Source organism: Argopecten irradians, chromosome 10 (assembly GCF_041381155.1).
Source record: "Argopecten irradians isolate NY chromosome 10, Ai_NY, whole genome shotgun sequence".
In the NCBI taxonomy this organism is placed as follows: domain Eukaryota; kingdom Metazoa; phylum Mollusca; class Bivalvia; order Pectinida; family Pectinidae; genus Argopecten; species Argopecten irradians.
Window position 1 is genome coordinate 10,642,965 of NC_091143.1, and position 16,587 is coordinate 10,659,551.

The following is a 16,587-nucleotide window of genomic DNA, read 5'->3' on the forward strand; positions in this document are numbered from 1 at the left end:
TTAGTGGCGCATGGCGTAAGTTACATACAGTGAATACACGAGTCCCATACACGTGAGAGTTAGTTAACTCATGAATGACTATTGGGCCCGGTCATGATATGGGACGCTAGGCTTATCTACGACAGATCTGGGGTAGCTTGACAAACCGATTATTTCTACACAAATAGCTCTGAGTGGATCTCGTAAAGGTTTTACATGCTCTCGTGACGATGATGATATAATACAGAAAAATATTTTCGTTTACATCATTGGAATTGAATTGGATAAAACCACCTGCCAACGTTCATTTTATTAATGGCTGTTGTTGTTACAGGTAAACATGAGACAATGAATCAGATCGTTGTCGAGTTTTCAATACACATCACTGTTTTATTTACATGTTTTATGTTGAATATAAACAAAACAAAAATAGATCGTTATTTTTTTATTCATCAATTTTTATCAAATTATTATTTAAATAATTTGATATTATTTTTGAAAAAAGTCCAACTAGGCCTAAACATCAACTTTAAAAAAGATGATTTGGTATATGGATATAATTTTAATACATTTTATTATTTGTTATTCATATATATAATGTGAATGTGGGCAAGCTATCAAAATATTTTCTCTGTGAAGCTTAAAGTTCCATCATATAAATATTTATTTTTGTTTCTTTTCGAGCTATTTTATAAAAAAAAAGCTAACTTATTGTTGTGAAATGATTGGTTGGCGTTAGACTAGTAATCCGGAGATCTGGATTACGATCCCTGGCGGATGTAGTGATTATGTGTAGGTATAATCCTACACTATGTTATAATAATATTTGTGGTTTCATTTCTCATATAGTTCACCCTTTATTCCGGAAATCTTTCTAATTTGGACGAAACCAATGAAAAACAAACGTAGTCGCACAATGACTAGCATTTGTTCCCGTTTGTAATATGGTACACTGTAAAAGTATAATTTTGTATGATAGGTAGTGACGATTTCACATTCACTGTGTAATATTTAACCATAAGTTTACTTCAATAATTTCACTTGCAACTTTTTAATAGGATTAAACGGCAGCCAGAATCTTTATAAATCTTAATAAACTTACTACATATTACTGAAAATCATATATTTTTTTATTATGTTAAAAATATTTATTTTTAAATTCATTTATCATTTAATTGTGCAAAGTAATAGATACAAGTCTCAGTCTCAAATGAGTTGTTAGAAATAGTTCGCAGTTTAACTATAATGTGCAGCGCTTTAAGTTCGCGGGGTTAATAATGCGGAGATTGAATTTTGCGATTGACTATCGCTCTTAGCTATGTCAGTGATTTGTGAATATTTCGTCGGTGTTTAAAGTTCGCGTATTTCAACGAAAACGAGAATTTAGCGAAAATCAACCACTCACGAAATTTACCCGTTATACAATAATACGACATTACATTCGTAGGTTGCATTGTTTTCTTTTTGATAAGACAATTTCAACTTAACGCATTGAATCATGTTACCAACATCGCGGCGTGTTTACCTACCCAATAAACTTTATGGGTGTTGTTTTATTAGGCAGACTACGACGGACGTCATTCCATAGCTGAACTAGTGCATGTCATATAAAGTATTAAGCTAAAGCCTGTGTAAGGTGTGCGAGACAATGTGTTTAAGTATATATTCTAAAGTTAAAAGACCTATAATCGTGTGGGACTAATTTAAGCAGTTCAAATAATGGGACACGGGAGACGACATTTTAACACGACTAATCAATTGTTATAGAACATAAAATAAAAAAAGACATGTCCTCCCTCCAAACCACGTGTCAATAACACTGTAATCAAGGTTATTTTCTCGAGATCATTTTTCCGCCCTAGTCAACTTTCAATTTTTTCGCGGTGTACTAATTTTCGTGCTGTACATCTATAATGAAATGATTCATGTATAAAATTTGCACTTGTAAATGTGTATGATTGTGGATACATTCCTGACGATTTAAAAGAGAGATTTTGTTAAACCGACTGAAAACATTTGTTAATGATTTTTCCCAAATACTTGGTAACCACATACTTTGTTTTGTTCTACTGACTTAAATTTTTGTTTTGGAAAATGTTGAAATAATTGTTATACAATTAATATTTGTTATAACTTGTTAATAATAAACAACTAATTAACAATAATTAATTATATCTCCTAAGTTGTTATATGTACTGTATATATCTTTTTAGTTGTCACTCCTTACTGTATAGTTGATACATTTCCCGGATGTAAAATTTCGCGATTCACTGTAAGGAAATTATTCGTGAGGGTTCGTTAATCACCGTGTAGCCATTTACGTTACAGAATGTGCCATGTAAATTGATGACTGCTACAAAATTCCGCGAGGTATTAAACTTGGCGATTGTGGTGGAATACGCGAATTTAGCGAAATTGAAAACACCGCGAATATTTGCAACTACACAGTAAGTCGTTGTACTTTGTAGGAGACATTGAGTCATCTTCGCTGAAGCTGTATTTGTGATCTCACCCATATCCAATGTTCAAATATTGATCATCTGCTTCACATGTGAGTTAGAGTATCGATCAATTGAACTGCATAACTATACACAGCATGGGTGTGTCGCATGTCTGAGGTTGTATGACGTCCTATATTTTGACCAGTTGCAGTTATCACAGTGGTTTCATGAAGAACTATTCCAGTCGAGGAATTCTAGGAGGTCACATCCTTGTTTGGGTATACACACATATATCAAATATCATGACTATTCGTGCATTGAACAATTTCACTTAAGTGGTAGACAATTCTCTTGTAAATTAAAGTTTCAGTTTTTCTCCGTATATTAGATATACGAATATATTGTATCATTTGCATGTTGTTTTGAATATCATTTACATATTCATATTTTCAAAATTAAAAATTAAAAGAACAATTGCGGAGAACGATAATTGAGCGTAATTTAGTGGGAACTCATTTTTAACATATACTTGCTTATATAAATACATGTATAAAGGGAGTGGGACTGGTTTGTCCGGTGTCTGTATAATGCATAAAGTGTGCTTGTTTGATGTCTTCGTCAGCATATTTCAGTTAGATCGCAATATAAAAAGGACAGCAGTTCTTCTATAACAAGAAGACAACACGAATATACCTACAGTCTACTATAACAAGCATCTCGCACTCCACACACGCAACAAACAACATGCATGGGAGGCCGTCCTCAAATGACCCTGGCTGTTCATAGGACTTTTATCAATGACATCAAACTAAACCAAATAAAGACATTTTATAAGAAAGATTTCAATGAACATGGCCAACATACTTATATATATGATTGACATTTTCAAATTTTCAAATATTATACAACATTTCTATAAGTGTCAACATACACATTGGCATTGTATAAGAAATCTCTTACACCAACATAAAACATCACAGCATATATTCGAAAATTACAATTACACAAAAAATACCCCCAAAAGCCAGTATATACAAAACATTTTTATATAAACACGATCAAATAGTTCTTGGGATCCATTACACGCAATGAAAATAAAATGCATTGTTAATTGTCATCTTAACATGTTTGATTCCAAATCAATTTATGACAGGAAATAAGTGAAATAATTAAACCGTAAGACTAGTAGTAAAGTTCGCAAGTATCCAAGTTTATTTATCACACAAGTTGAAAACATGCAAATGAGGAAAGTTCAATCGGCAATGAAAAATGTAGCCAACAGATAAAGAAAATGATAACATTTCTACTGAAGCTGTACTTGTGATCTCATCCACATCCAATATTCAAATATTGATCATCTGCTTTGCATTTGAGTTAGAGCATGGCAATGGTAATGGGAAATGCAGCCAACAGATAAAGGAAACCATGCCATTTCTACTGAAGCTGTACTTGTGATCTCGCCTATATCCAATGTTAAATATTGATCATCTGCTTCGCATTTGTGTTAGAGTATCGATCAATTGAACTGCATAAATATACACAGCATGGGTGTGTCGCATGTCTGAGGTTGCATGACGTCCTATATTTTGACTCAGTCAGTTGCAGTTGCCACAGTGGTTTCATAAAGACTATTCAAGGCGAGGAATTTTACGAGGTCACATCTATGTTCGGGTATACACACATATATCAAATATCATGACCATTCGTGCATTGAACAATTTCACTTAAGTGTTTGACAATTCGTGCGTAAATTGTAGTTTCAGTTTTTATTGTATCATATGCATGGTGTTTTGAATATCTTTTACATATTCTTTTTTTTTTTCAAAATTGAACGTTGCAAGTATTATCAAGTATTTTATGTTGTTATGGTGATATGAATAACCACAAACAGTTTATGATCGAATATAAATTGAACTTAATTTTTCTTTATCAAAATGTTTTCTTCAACATTACATCTTCGAAATGTAGTCAGAAGTAGTCTACACTTATCGCGCAACAGAGCATTCTTCATGTCGTGATACAGTTTATCGGTATGCTATCAATATTATACTGCGTTTGATATACGGATACGAATTATCATGTATTTTGGGGATGTTTAGACGTGTTGCAAGTATAAGATGCATATTATAGCAATAAAAAATAAACTAGAAAATTCGCATTAGAAATACCAAAAAGACTAATTAGATTTTACACATCTAATAACGTAGACCTTAGATTTACTATCAATATTACACTGCGTTTGATATATACATACAAATAACTATATACACTGAAGTGTTTTAGACGTGTTGCAAGAATAAGAGGGACCAATGAATATTATAGAAAGAAAGTGAATACCTGTAGAGAATTCATATTAGAAACACTAAAAAGACTAATAAGGTATAAACATTATGTCATTTAAAACATATGATAACGTAGACCTCCTATTAATTGTCATCTTGACATGTCTGTTTCCAAAGCAAACTAGCTTAAGACTAGTAGTAAAGTTTGCAAGTACCCAAGTTCATTTATCACACAAGTTGATAACATGCAAATGAAGAAAGTTCAATCGGCGACGGGAAGTGTCACCAACAGATAAAGAAAATTATATATATATGGATAGACAATTAGACATTTGGCGAGAAATAGCTGTATCACGCACCTTAATAATGTGTACGTTGTGTAAGTGGTATAGGCGGTACCGGGTATTTCGCACGACTGGGTACAAACAAGACATTACATCAGCGTGTTATAGAACTCACTACGTGCGACAGGTTGTAGCTTAATCAGGTAGATATGTGGGTCACATGACGGGATTGTGAATTTGGACCACGTGACAAAACTTAACAAGCATTTATAGATTTATTGTCACACGGAGGCGTGTCTTATCGGATGTATATGTACGTCATTGTTTGTGAGTAGAACTGCTTAAAGAAGAAAAAACACCAGTGCAACGATTAGTATCAGAATTTTAAACAGACGGAGCAGATCTCCCAACACTGTAAACGATCAATATCGTTTATCAGTGAAGTCCATCACATGAGACATTCACCTGTCTTTATCTGTGGAGAAGATGGATCCTCTCACTCCTTGTTATTATATATGATCCAAGATTTACGATCTCACATCTACCGACTTCCACACTGGAAAAATGGGATCCGTGTACTATGATTTGTTCGGGAAAAATATCTCGCCGCAAACTTCGCAAAGTATATGTAAGTTACTCGTCAGCATCCTATACCTGTTTGTGGCGCATATAACGATGAGCGTAGCTGTCATTGTTGTTAATGATCGTCTGCCAGACCGGGAAAAACATCCCCCTCTCCCGGATATTGTATTGGACAATTTACCTTACAAACCGTGGGCTGCACATGCTGCCGAGATTTGTCTGGCCACAGAGGTACTATTATGGGCCGTCGTGGTATCCATTCATAAAAAGAGTCTGGTGATTGTTCACAGAACGTTCCTAGTAGCAGGGACCATGTATTGGCTCAGGTGTATATGTGTGTTGGCAACGTCACTGCCTGTTCCAGACGTTCACAAAAAATGTTATCCTTTCCCTGATGCTGACGTGTGGGACAAACTTCATAGGGCTTTTCAATTTTACACCAAATTTGGACTACAAATGACAGGAGCTCGAACCTGTGGGGACTATGTATTTAGTGGCCATACGACAGTGCTTACTTTGCTGAATCTGTTTATAAACGAGTATGCTCCGCGTTCTCGTTGTTTTATACGTGGCATCACATGGTGTTTAAACATCAGTGGAATAGCATTCATTTTGTTATGTCGTGGACATTACACCCTCGACGTTATCATAGCATTTTATTTGACTTACCAAATATTCACAACGTACCACTGTATTCTGGCCAGAGAAAGGACGAGTACACTTCCCTGGAAATATATTGACATGATTGCGGAGTGGTTTGCGCCAAATTCAGACACTTTAGTCAGTTTTGAGAAAAGTTAAGCCACAAATGTTCATGTTCTGAAATTCTATAAATAGAATTATTTGCCAGTGGAACTAGTCTGCATATACTTGGTGCTTCATGGGCATATACATGGTGCTTCATGGGATACACTTAAGAGATGCAAGGTAATAAAATAATTCCTGTATCATACAGACATTTCTTAGCTCAATCTGTACTAGGTGAATGATTTTTTTATAGAAGTAATCAATGCAAAATGTGGAATCATACCTGTTTGTTTGCTAGCCAAAATGTTGATTAGAATTGTTTACACATGCTCAATGCAAATTATTACATGATAATGGACAGTTTATCTTGTACGAAACCAGAGTGTTGATTTGATTGTTGTTTTATACAGTTTTCATATGATTAAATATGATTATCAAATAATAGTTTATACATTTTCAGATTTTGTTATTTAAAGATAATTCACACTACATAATCATTATTTATTATCCCTACAACATTTTTCTAAACATATGCAATTCATATGTATTATATAAATGTGATATATTATATAATAAAAATTATTTACTTTTAAATAAGCAATTATAAATATTCCATTATCCTGCTATTAAATAGTAACAGCTAAAGTCACGTTTGCTTTGTTATTAACTCTGAATTGTTGAGTTATCGCCAAGTCATGTCGAACATACCTCAGTTAGTGACTACTGGACTATTAATATCGGATCCCAGCCTCAAACCTACATAAAGGAGTTCGTGATACGCGTTCATGATATAGTGTTTGCCGTTGCTTCGTATCAACATAAACACTATTTTCAAATTGTCGTCTATTCTTTAAAACAATAGCTGTCTTTGGAACGTACGACCCGGAGACTGAACTTTTTGAAGGTCTTTATATGGTTTGACCATGTAAATCTTGATTATATTCTTTATATTGTCAACGGAGCATTGGTTACTCATTGTGGTAGCAAACGATATGGACAGATATATAAATGGTATCATCTGTCCACTAAGCATATGTTGTTTTCTCATGTTTAAAATAGGATTTTAAATTATTTACACATGTTTTATGAGTTTAATTTCAAGCAACGCTTTCACTGAGGTAAGATTTTAGAATTTTATGCCTGCTGCCCCACTACATGATCGTGAACAGCGACTTAATTTGGAATCTTAATTTCACGGTTAAATGGATGAAAATATTCAAACTTGTCAACCATTTCAAAGCTTTAGAGTATTGTTTAGCAATTGATTTTTATTTTGTCACGATCTGGGTCACGTGAATAAATTAGGTCATTTCAATGAATGATATCGTCTGTCAACTAAGTACCTTCTGAAGTTTCCATGTTTAAAGCAAGTGTTTAAGCTACTTAAGTTTGTTTAAAGAGAAAGTAATGAGCAACACCCACATTGCCAGTGTGAGGTTAGAATTGTGCCTGCTACCTCATTGTGTGATCGGAAAAGGCGTCTTAATCTGGGATATCAATTCTAGTGGCTACCTAGCTCAAAATATATTGGATTTCTGTCTCAAATATCATAGAGGTTTTGTTCTCAGGAAAACTTTCCTGTCACTTCATACCAGTTAACAATAATAAGTTAATACTCTCTTACGGTGAACACTAGATGTTAAATACATGATATTGTTTGGTAAAGCAACGAGATAATGGTTCCATATCTAATCGCCTTTTACGATCATGCAAAGGAGCAGCAGGCACAATTCTAACAAAATACTTGCAATGCAGGTGTTGCTTGAGATTATCTCATAAAACAAACTTAAATTGCTTAAACACTTGCTTTATATATAGAAAATCTAGAAGATAATATAATTGAAAGAATATACCTTTCATTGAATATGACCTAATTCATCCCCGTCACCCCGCTCATATGACCCTACGCTGCCACCATCTTAACCAGATCATAACAGGACCTAAATAAAGCTCTAAACGTCCCTCTGAAGCTATGGAATGGATGAAAATGTAAACTTTTTCATCTATACCATGAAATTAAGATTCCAAATTTAGTTGCCTTTCGCGATCATGCAGTGGGGGCTGCAGGCATAACCTCAGGCGTTACTTAAAAATAAGCTCATAAAACAAGTCTTAGTGATTTAAAATCTTATTTTTAACATGGGAAAATAGCATATGCTTAGTAGACAGATAATACCATTAATTGAATATGACCTAATTTATGCACGTTACCTAGCCAATGTGACCCTAGGATGTAATCATCTTAAGCACGCCATGCCAAGATCCTTATAAAGTACTTAACATTAATTTCAAGCTATCAAATCTTTGAAAAATCCTAGATTTCAGCAAAAATATTCAAGTTTTTAATGCTAAAATAGAATAAATGCTTAACTAGGTCACTGTGACCTACTTTTTTTTTAACTTTTCATCAGTTTTCTGAACTGAACTTCACAAACGCAATATTTACAGCCAAAATCTGCAAAAAATGTTATCTCTGTTCTAATATTTGAATAATTAGGACTTAACAATGAAAATTTGAATTTTTTCACCCTTTGACCCTTTACCTCTGAAATTACCATGAGCGCAGAAAAATAGGATATTCTGAATAGCATATCTAATGTATCTTCGTGCAAAATATTTTGCTTATCACCGAGTGGCCGTAAAACGGCCAAAAGTGATATCCCTCCTTTCTTCATTTTGCTATACAAACACCTCATATGTATCGAACTCATTCTATCTACCCTTTTTGATGAACAGTTCACATTTGAAAATCAACTTTGTTATTTCTTGTAAAAACATATAGAAGAAAAATGACATATTAATGTTTTGTTGTGAAATATTCTACAAAATATTTGCAATATCATTTCCCGGTTGATCTTTCTTCGTAGGCAATATATCTTTAGGTTAATTTGGCCTGAAAAAATCTTGACCTGAAAATGACATGAAATTCAATTTCTCATGAAGAAAACTTCATGTCATTTTTTTAGGTCAATTTCACCTGAAATTGAAAAATCTTTATGTGAAATTCAGGTCAATTTCATATGAATATCAGCTCAATTTCAGATCAATGTTTTGACCCCATCTGACCTTACTCTTTTCAGGGTTTGACCTGAAACATTTCACCTTAAATTTAACTGAATTACCTAAAGTCATTATGCCTGTGTGTGACGTTTTCTAACAGCAATGTGCTTACCATTGTATCGTCCAAATTTAAACTGATGTAATGGCATGGTAAGGTCTGCTATATGATATAAACAGAAGCGAAACCAAATGAGGACATTCTTAAATAACTGTGACCTATCTATGCTAATTATTTTGTCACGTTCATGTTATGTCATCCCCTTCTAAATATCATAGCCTTTAAAGGGCCACTACCTTTTCGGAACGGCTTTTAATTTTTAAAATGGGAAGGTAAAACGAGATCGATAATTTTGTAGAGTCGCAAAAGTTATTAACTTACCGTTAGTACTACGTTTATCATCACCTTCTGAACAATTTGATTGATATAAATAAAACGCTAATTTTCATAACGCGGGTCGTCTTATGTTTCCCGCCGTCATGCTAAATACCGGGCGGTAGTGGACAATCACTGCGCCAGACGGCAAAACAGCGGAATGTCTTTCCACTGTTATCATATATTACGCAGGAAATCTTGCATATGTTTGGTATTGTAACCTCAGCTTAGGCCATCTGATATATTTTCTGCTGTTATTAATGTTTTTAAGAAACATTTATTTTTTTTGCTCCGGAAAGGTAGTGGGCCTTTAAGCATAACTATATTAATTTCAATAAACTCGTCCTAATTGCTATACGACTACTTATACGGACAGACATTTAAACGTGTAAGTCCGTTCAATTGTTACAAGGCTTGCTGAGACACTTAAGCCTCTTAGGGGATTATTCGGCTGAATCGTGTAAAAGCGATTTAACACTGTAAAGCCATACATTTAACATCTCATAGAGGAAATCTGTGGATAACAAATCACATGACCAGGGATCACTACACATATACAGTTCACTTTATTTTGTCAATCGGGATTACAAAGCCTTGAAATGAGCTGAACTTTAACAGAAATATTTTTTTAAATGTTGTAATGAAGGGGAGGTAATCATTATTTTGTAATTAAAGAGCGCAATTTTATTTAAAGATTATAAAATACGTTCTGAACAGATATTCGTATGCATATTTGAAAGCATATTTATTTCTGTAAATCATTTTAGTATATTTTTATGGAATATGATTGTTATATGATAGAATGCTTGGGACATTTAGTAGAAAATATAATATTATTGGAAACTTCCTTTAAATATGCAGATAGTAATTGGCAATATATAATGCAAGCTAATGACTTCGAAATTATTTTTACTTGAACGAGTAATACTATGTAATTACATGTTAAAACATAGCATTTTCTTAGTATATTTTCTTTTATTTGTTAAATAATGCATACTCTTCCCTACCTTGTGTTGTTTGTTTTGAGTTTGTTGTTCTAGTGAAATTCACCTCAATTATTTTGCACTCTTTGGATTTATACTTAAAATTATATACATGGTTAATTACTGGTTTTTAGATTGGTTCTGCATTATGATTTTTTCATTAATATATTACAAGTTATTACTTGTCTTTACATTTAATTGCTTTTATTCGTAGACTTTTAGAAATGGTATCTCCGTCCTATGTGTTATAAGCTTCTTGGTTATTTGTTGTCGACGTATTCAATGAAAAGCCATATTTTTGAGCTATTTTTATCCTGTATTCAGAAACAAATCTTTTAGTGAGAAAAGTTTAATTTACTTAAATATTCTCTGCATATCAACCCAATGGTCTCGACTCGACCAGAATTCCCCAATATATATGTATATATCAGCACTGCGTCAGTACCAATAGACCAAACTTGAAAACTCCATTTAACCTGGACACTGGTAAACTTTACCATTACCTTCTATGGAAAGCTATGTGGTACGTGTAAGTACTTTTGACAACACAAACATGACGGCACAGCTAATTTTCATCGTGAACTAAAATGCATAGGTGGTAACAGGATTAATCGCAGTCTGATTAGACAAAACGTCTATCGACACACATCAAAAGTTTATGTACACAGGCGGGAAGTTTGTTTTACTTGAGGCTTGTCCTAAAACGGTATCGTCATTGACTTTCCAGAATTTTATATTTAGTATGTAATGAAATTTATACATGAATATTGGAGTCGACGTGAGGTGTTTAGGCGTTCTACATCTGGACGTTTCTACACGGTTAAAGATATTTCTATTTCCTTAAAAATGCAAGCGATGTTAGTCCATAAGTCATCCTCGATACTCCAAGGTTTAGTATTGCTGACTTCATATTCACCGCTGGATCTCATTGTAAAATGGTAGACACCAGAAGACATAGGTAATTCAATCTTTTGATTACATCAAAGGTATTGTAAAATGGTACATTGTGGTTGAATGTGTTGCTTCGAAGTTGTGCTTCTCTCTCCCTCCCCAGTTCTGATTAAAATATAGATCCTTTATTATCACTACGTTTGATAAGAGGATCCGACAACATCCTATTAGGGGTCACGTTCTGGTGAGCTTTTGAAAATGGCAAATCAAATTGCTGCTGCCAGAATCTTGACTGGGGACGAAATACATGTACATGTAGCTTGAAAAAGCTGTTCGAACTATTTTCGTATACGAATTCACCTCGCCGAAAAGGTACAACGAAGCTAGATGTAAATGCATACTAGAACGAAATGGCTTTATCAATTGACATAGCAATGTGTAGAAAATGCATTTGATCTGAAGTACACTTGGTAAAATGTCATCTGAACATGACCGCTTATGGGATGTTGTCAGATCCTCTATTGAACGCAGTGGTTATAAAGATTTGTATTTTAATCTTATTATCCTCCAAAGGAAGTACCTACATGCCTGTGATTGGTCAGTTATTTTCTCCTGAACTGCTTCCAGGATTATTTCTTTTTTAATATGAGATAGGGAGGGATATAACGTCAGTAATCGTAACCCTTGGAGTATCGAGGATGTACATAATTTTGATTAATTATTGACGTGTTGTGTCGCTTTTCCTTTATTTCGTAAAGATAAACATATGAGAATATAATACGAGCATTGGTAGGGAATAGACTGATTGGTCTTTGCCTCTAGATTTGAAATAAAACGTCAAAAACATATGTATCGTATAAGACCTGAAAAATCAATATTAAGTCTCAAGAGAATTGACAATACTGAATAAATAATAGAGAAGAAATCGTGACAAGAGTTCATAGAATGACGTAATCATTTCTATAAGCCACATTTCATTTTTTTTATTTGCAAAATTAAGAACTGTTTACACAAACAAGTCCATGTTTACCAGCAGTTTATACCTAATGTCTTTTCATTCAAATATTTCAATAGATTTTACTTTTTTAGAAAATACTTTTAGCTGAGAAAAAGAACATTTTCGTTCTTGTGCATTGATTTTTTCGTCCTTTAAAGTCATCCTTGGTGTATTAATATCATACCCATAATTGATTATTTTCCTGTCATGACGGCTACGTATTTCAATATATATAACAAGGTCATGTATTTTGATAATAACAACATTTAGACTAAATTTTCACTGTACAAACAAATCGGAAATAAAAGTTCACTTTCATATTCAAAAAGACTTTTTAAAGACATTGTTCACTTATCTTCAGAGTACGAAACTACGTTTAATGGGGTTCTTTAATATATCTACATGTATATATAGCTTGTCCTAAATTTCTGCGTGAAGGGGAGATAATCGAGCATACTATTAGAGCTGAAAATATCTTTAAATCTTTCAATTTAAGGGTCTTTTATCTTTCTCTTCCCATTTTGATACTATTCCATATATTGTCTTACAATATGATTTTAGAGACGACGAGTCTTCGAACCAATAGGTCAGCTGTAATATTAACATAGGCTTAAGGATAAATTAAAATGAATTGTTCGAAAAAGTTCCACCTCCCGGTTATTATGATGTCAGATGGGACTTATCGACAGTAGATCGTACTTTGCTCAAGTCGTTTTGGTGTTTCGAAACCCCGTGTATCCAGCAGTGTTATACATAGTCTATACATTTGTATATTGAATTTTAAGTGTAAACTTAACCACTTTTTAATTTATTAATTTTCCACCGAGGCTTTGCCTTGAGAATTAATTTTAGCTGTTACACTAGTGTTGAAACAAGTGGATTGGCTATATATGTGTAAACAGTAGGGAGATGATCAATATATTTTATCACTGTACACAGATCATGCATTTAACATGAACTCACGAAATCCGTGGGAGGTGGAGACAGCGATGATGTGTGTGTTGTTTCTATGTCTGATGCCCAATAGAGAGGTCCTAGATACAGCCACACAAAACCAAAATATTCATTATTTAAACATCGCTATATATATCCAAGTACATTAATTTTGTAGACCTTTTAAAACTGACTTTCCAATTTAAGGATTGAATCTTGCTTTGGTCGATTTTATGAGGTAAAAAGGAGGAAACTATGCCTACTTAAGCAAAAGTAGGTCTAGAATATTTTCTTGCGCGAAGACCGATGTTAACATACCTCTCAAATAAAAGCTCATTAAAATTATATGTGCCGTATCTAAGCGCAACTTTTGGCATGTTCATTTTTAATTAATCTATTGAAAACCATAAGGTTTGGTGAATTAAGCCATGAAAATCATTCAAATGGCTTCAGATGCCTTGTAGATAATAGTTACAACACAGAAATTATGTACTGTAAAAATGTTTTTTTATGACTAGTGTGTGTTTAGATAGAAACTTTCCTGTATAAATCACTTTATAATTACCAGTAACAACGTAAAATGAAATGAAATTGTAAACCACAATTTGGCTTCATGGTCTGAACGTAGGTACTCATTTCGCTTCACTACGGATGTACATATATGTATAAAGATGTTTGGCAATGACGCTAAAAATCATTGTCTGCTCTTATTTGTATTTGTAAAATGAAAACTAATGCATAGAAAGTACTGTAATTTTCAAGATGTTATAAGTAACTTTTGGTGATGGATAACATATTAAAATGTTATCTTTATATATGAGTATGAAAAATATGGCACATATGACTTTAAGTAGTTTCATTGAGTCAAACTTCAGTAACAATTGAATTATATCTCTATATATAAGGAATATTTGATAATGTATACAGATGATATATAATGAATATATGAAGTATGACAATTCGCTGCATTAATCGTAATAAGTTTATCATTTAGACGTTTATCCATGAAGAAAACAATTCAAAGATCAATTTATCGTTTCTGTAATGGTTATAAATGTTTTCCTTTCTATGAGTCAGTCTCACCTTCAGAGAGTAGGTCAATTTGTTATTGATTTTGATCAAATTTATGTCGCTTTCTTAATTCTCGATATCTCTATAACATGTTTACAACGACGAAGATTATTCATTTTAGTGGTCTGTGTCTACTATAAACAGTTTTAATTTCCGCGAAATGCAAATATTTGCGCAATATAGCGATAAATCTCAAATAACTCTTGTATAGTAGTTTTAAAATGTAATTTAAAAGCATAAATATGTTCAACAGACATTGATCGCGAATTAATGTTTACGCAAATATGTTGCAATTGATTATGCCACACACATTTAGTTGGGGGGTTAAATTTATGATAGAAGGGATTTCCAGTCAAACATGACACTTCAGATATTATCCAGAGTTAAGCTGAGAATAATTCTTCGGAATACTCACAGTGGATTTAGTAAAATTCTTATGTTTTTGGCTGTTTAACAAATGAATGTGAAACTGGTTAAAGTAGAGGCTCAACACTACCTTTCCGAAACGGTTTTTATTTTTTTTTCAAATTGGCTGATTGTTACATAAGTTTAGCTAACCATTAATGTTATACTTACCAATATCTTCTAAACGTTTTAGTAAAAATGATAAAAAAATGTTAATTATCATAACGCGGGACGTAATGTTTCCAGCCGGCGTCCTTATTACCGCGCGTCAGTTGACTAACACTGTGCCAGATGGCAAAACAGCGAAATGAAACTTCACTGTTAACAATATGTTGATTACGCAGGATATTTGACATTTGCTTGGTGTTTGATCCTCATCATAGACCATTGCTATATATTTTCTTATATAATAACTGTTTTTATGCATGCTCCACATAAAACTCGACACAAATGTGTGAATTGAAAATGGCCATCTTATAAAGATGATACCATCTTATATAAGATGACGGTTTATTAAAACTAAACCATGTTATATGTGTAAAAATCACATGAAAGTTATCTTCAACACATACAAAATAATGAAATGGTCATGACATTATGATAATTAGTACTCCATATTCAATTAACACATACATTGTAGCTGGAGCCTCTAAAATTGACCATTCCAATAAACATAGCTGTTCTTTCAAATAGAGAAAAATAAAGATAAAAAGCCAAAAATTACAAAATATTACAAATTAATTTCCCTTTTGTGGGGATTCGTCAGAATTACGCAAAAAGGTCAGCTTCGTCAGAATTACACCAAAATGACGTAAAAGAAAAGCTTGAATTAAAGGGTGGGATTTAAACTTTCCGAAATTGTAAAAAATAATCGTAAAATGAGGTGAAAATAATGGCGCCTGTGAAATTTTGTTTGCAGAGATGAAGCTTAATATATCAACCAATCAGCAATCAGTATTAATATAACAGCCAATGAGAGAGCGACTTATATTGGGCTCTATACAATGTAACTATTAGAGGCCACATAAAGGGTGCATATATATATGTCTTAAAACAGAAAAATACTAACTTAAGTTATCAATAATAATGGTATGTGTCACTGCATAAAATAAGCTATATGCATAGCTTGCATTTAAAAAAATCACTTTTTCTTTCGAAAAGATAGTAGGGCTTTTCGAACAGAACGTCACTTCACCTGACAACAGAACTTCAATATCTATGTTAAAAACAACTTTAAATGGCAATTCTACTAGCCAAATAGATATGAAAAATGAAATTGTTCACGAAAATATGTTTGTCAACAATATACCTTCGTCAATAGTATGTTTCTATCTCACTTCAGTTTTGTCGTTAATGCATTTTAAACGACTCATTCAAAGGGATGATATTGATTCCAGTTTTATTGTCAATATTTACAAGTTCTTTGGTCTGGATATGTTCCCTAATATCGCGCTATGGAATTAATATTTTAGGAACGGGAAGAGTGGTTGTTGACTTTTATGGACAGGTACGTCACATTTCCGACACAACTGACAAACTGTCTGTGGATATAATTATAG

At 33.1% G+C, this 16,587-nt stretch overlaps 1 pseudogene; it reads left to right on the forward strand.

Annotated features, from left to right (window-relative positions):
- Window positions 1-5,227: 5,227 nt before the first annotated feature.
- On the forward strand, window positions 5,228-6,762 carry LOC138333088 (sphingomyelin synthase-related protein 1 pseudogene; annotated as a pseudogene).
- Window positions 6,763-16,587: the final 9,825 nt, after the last annotated feature.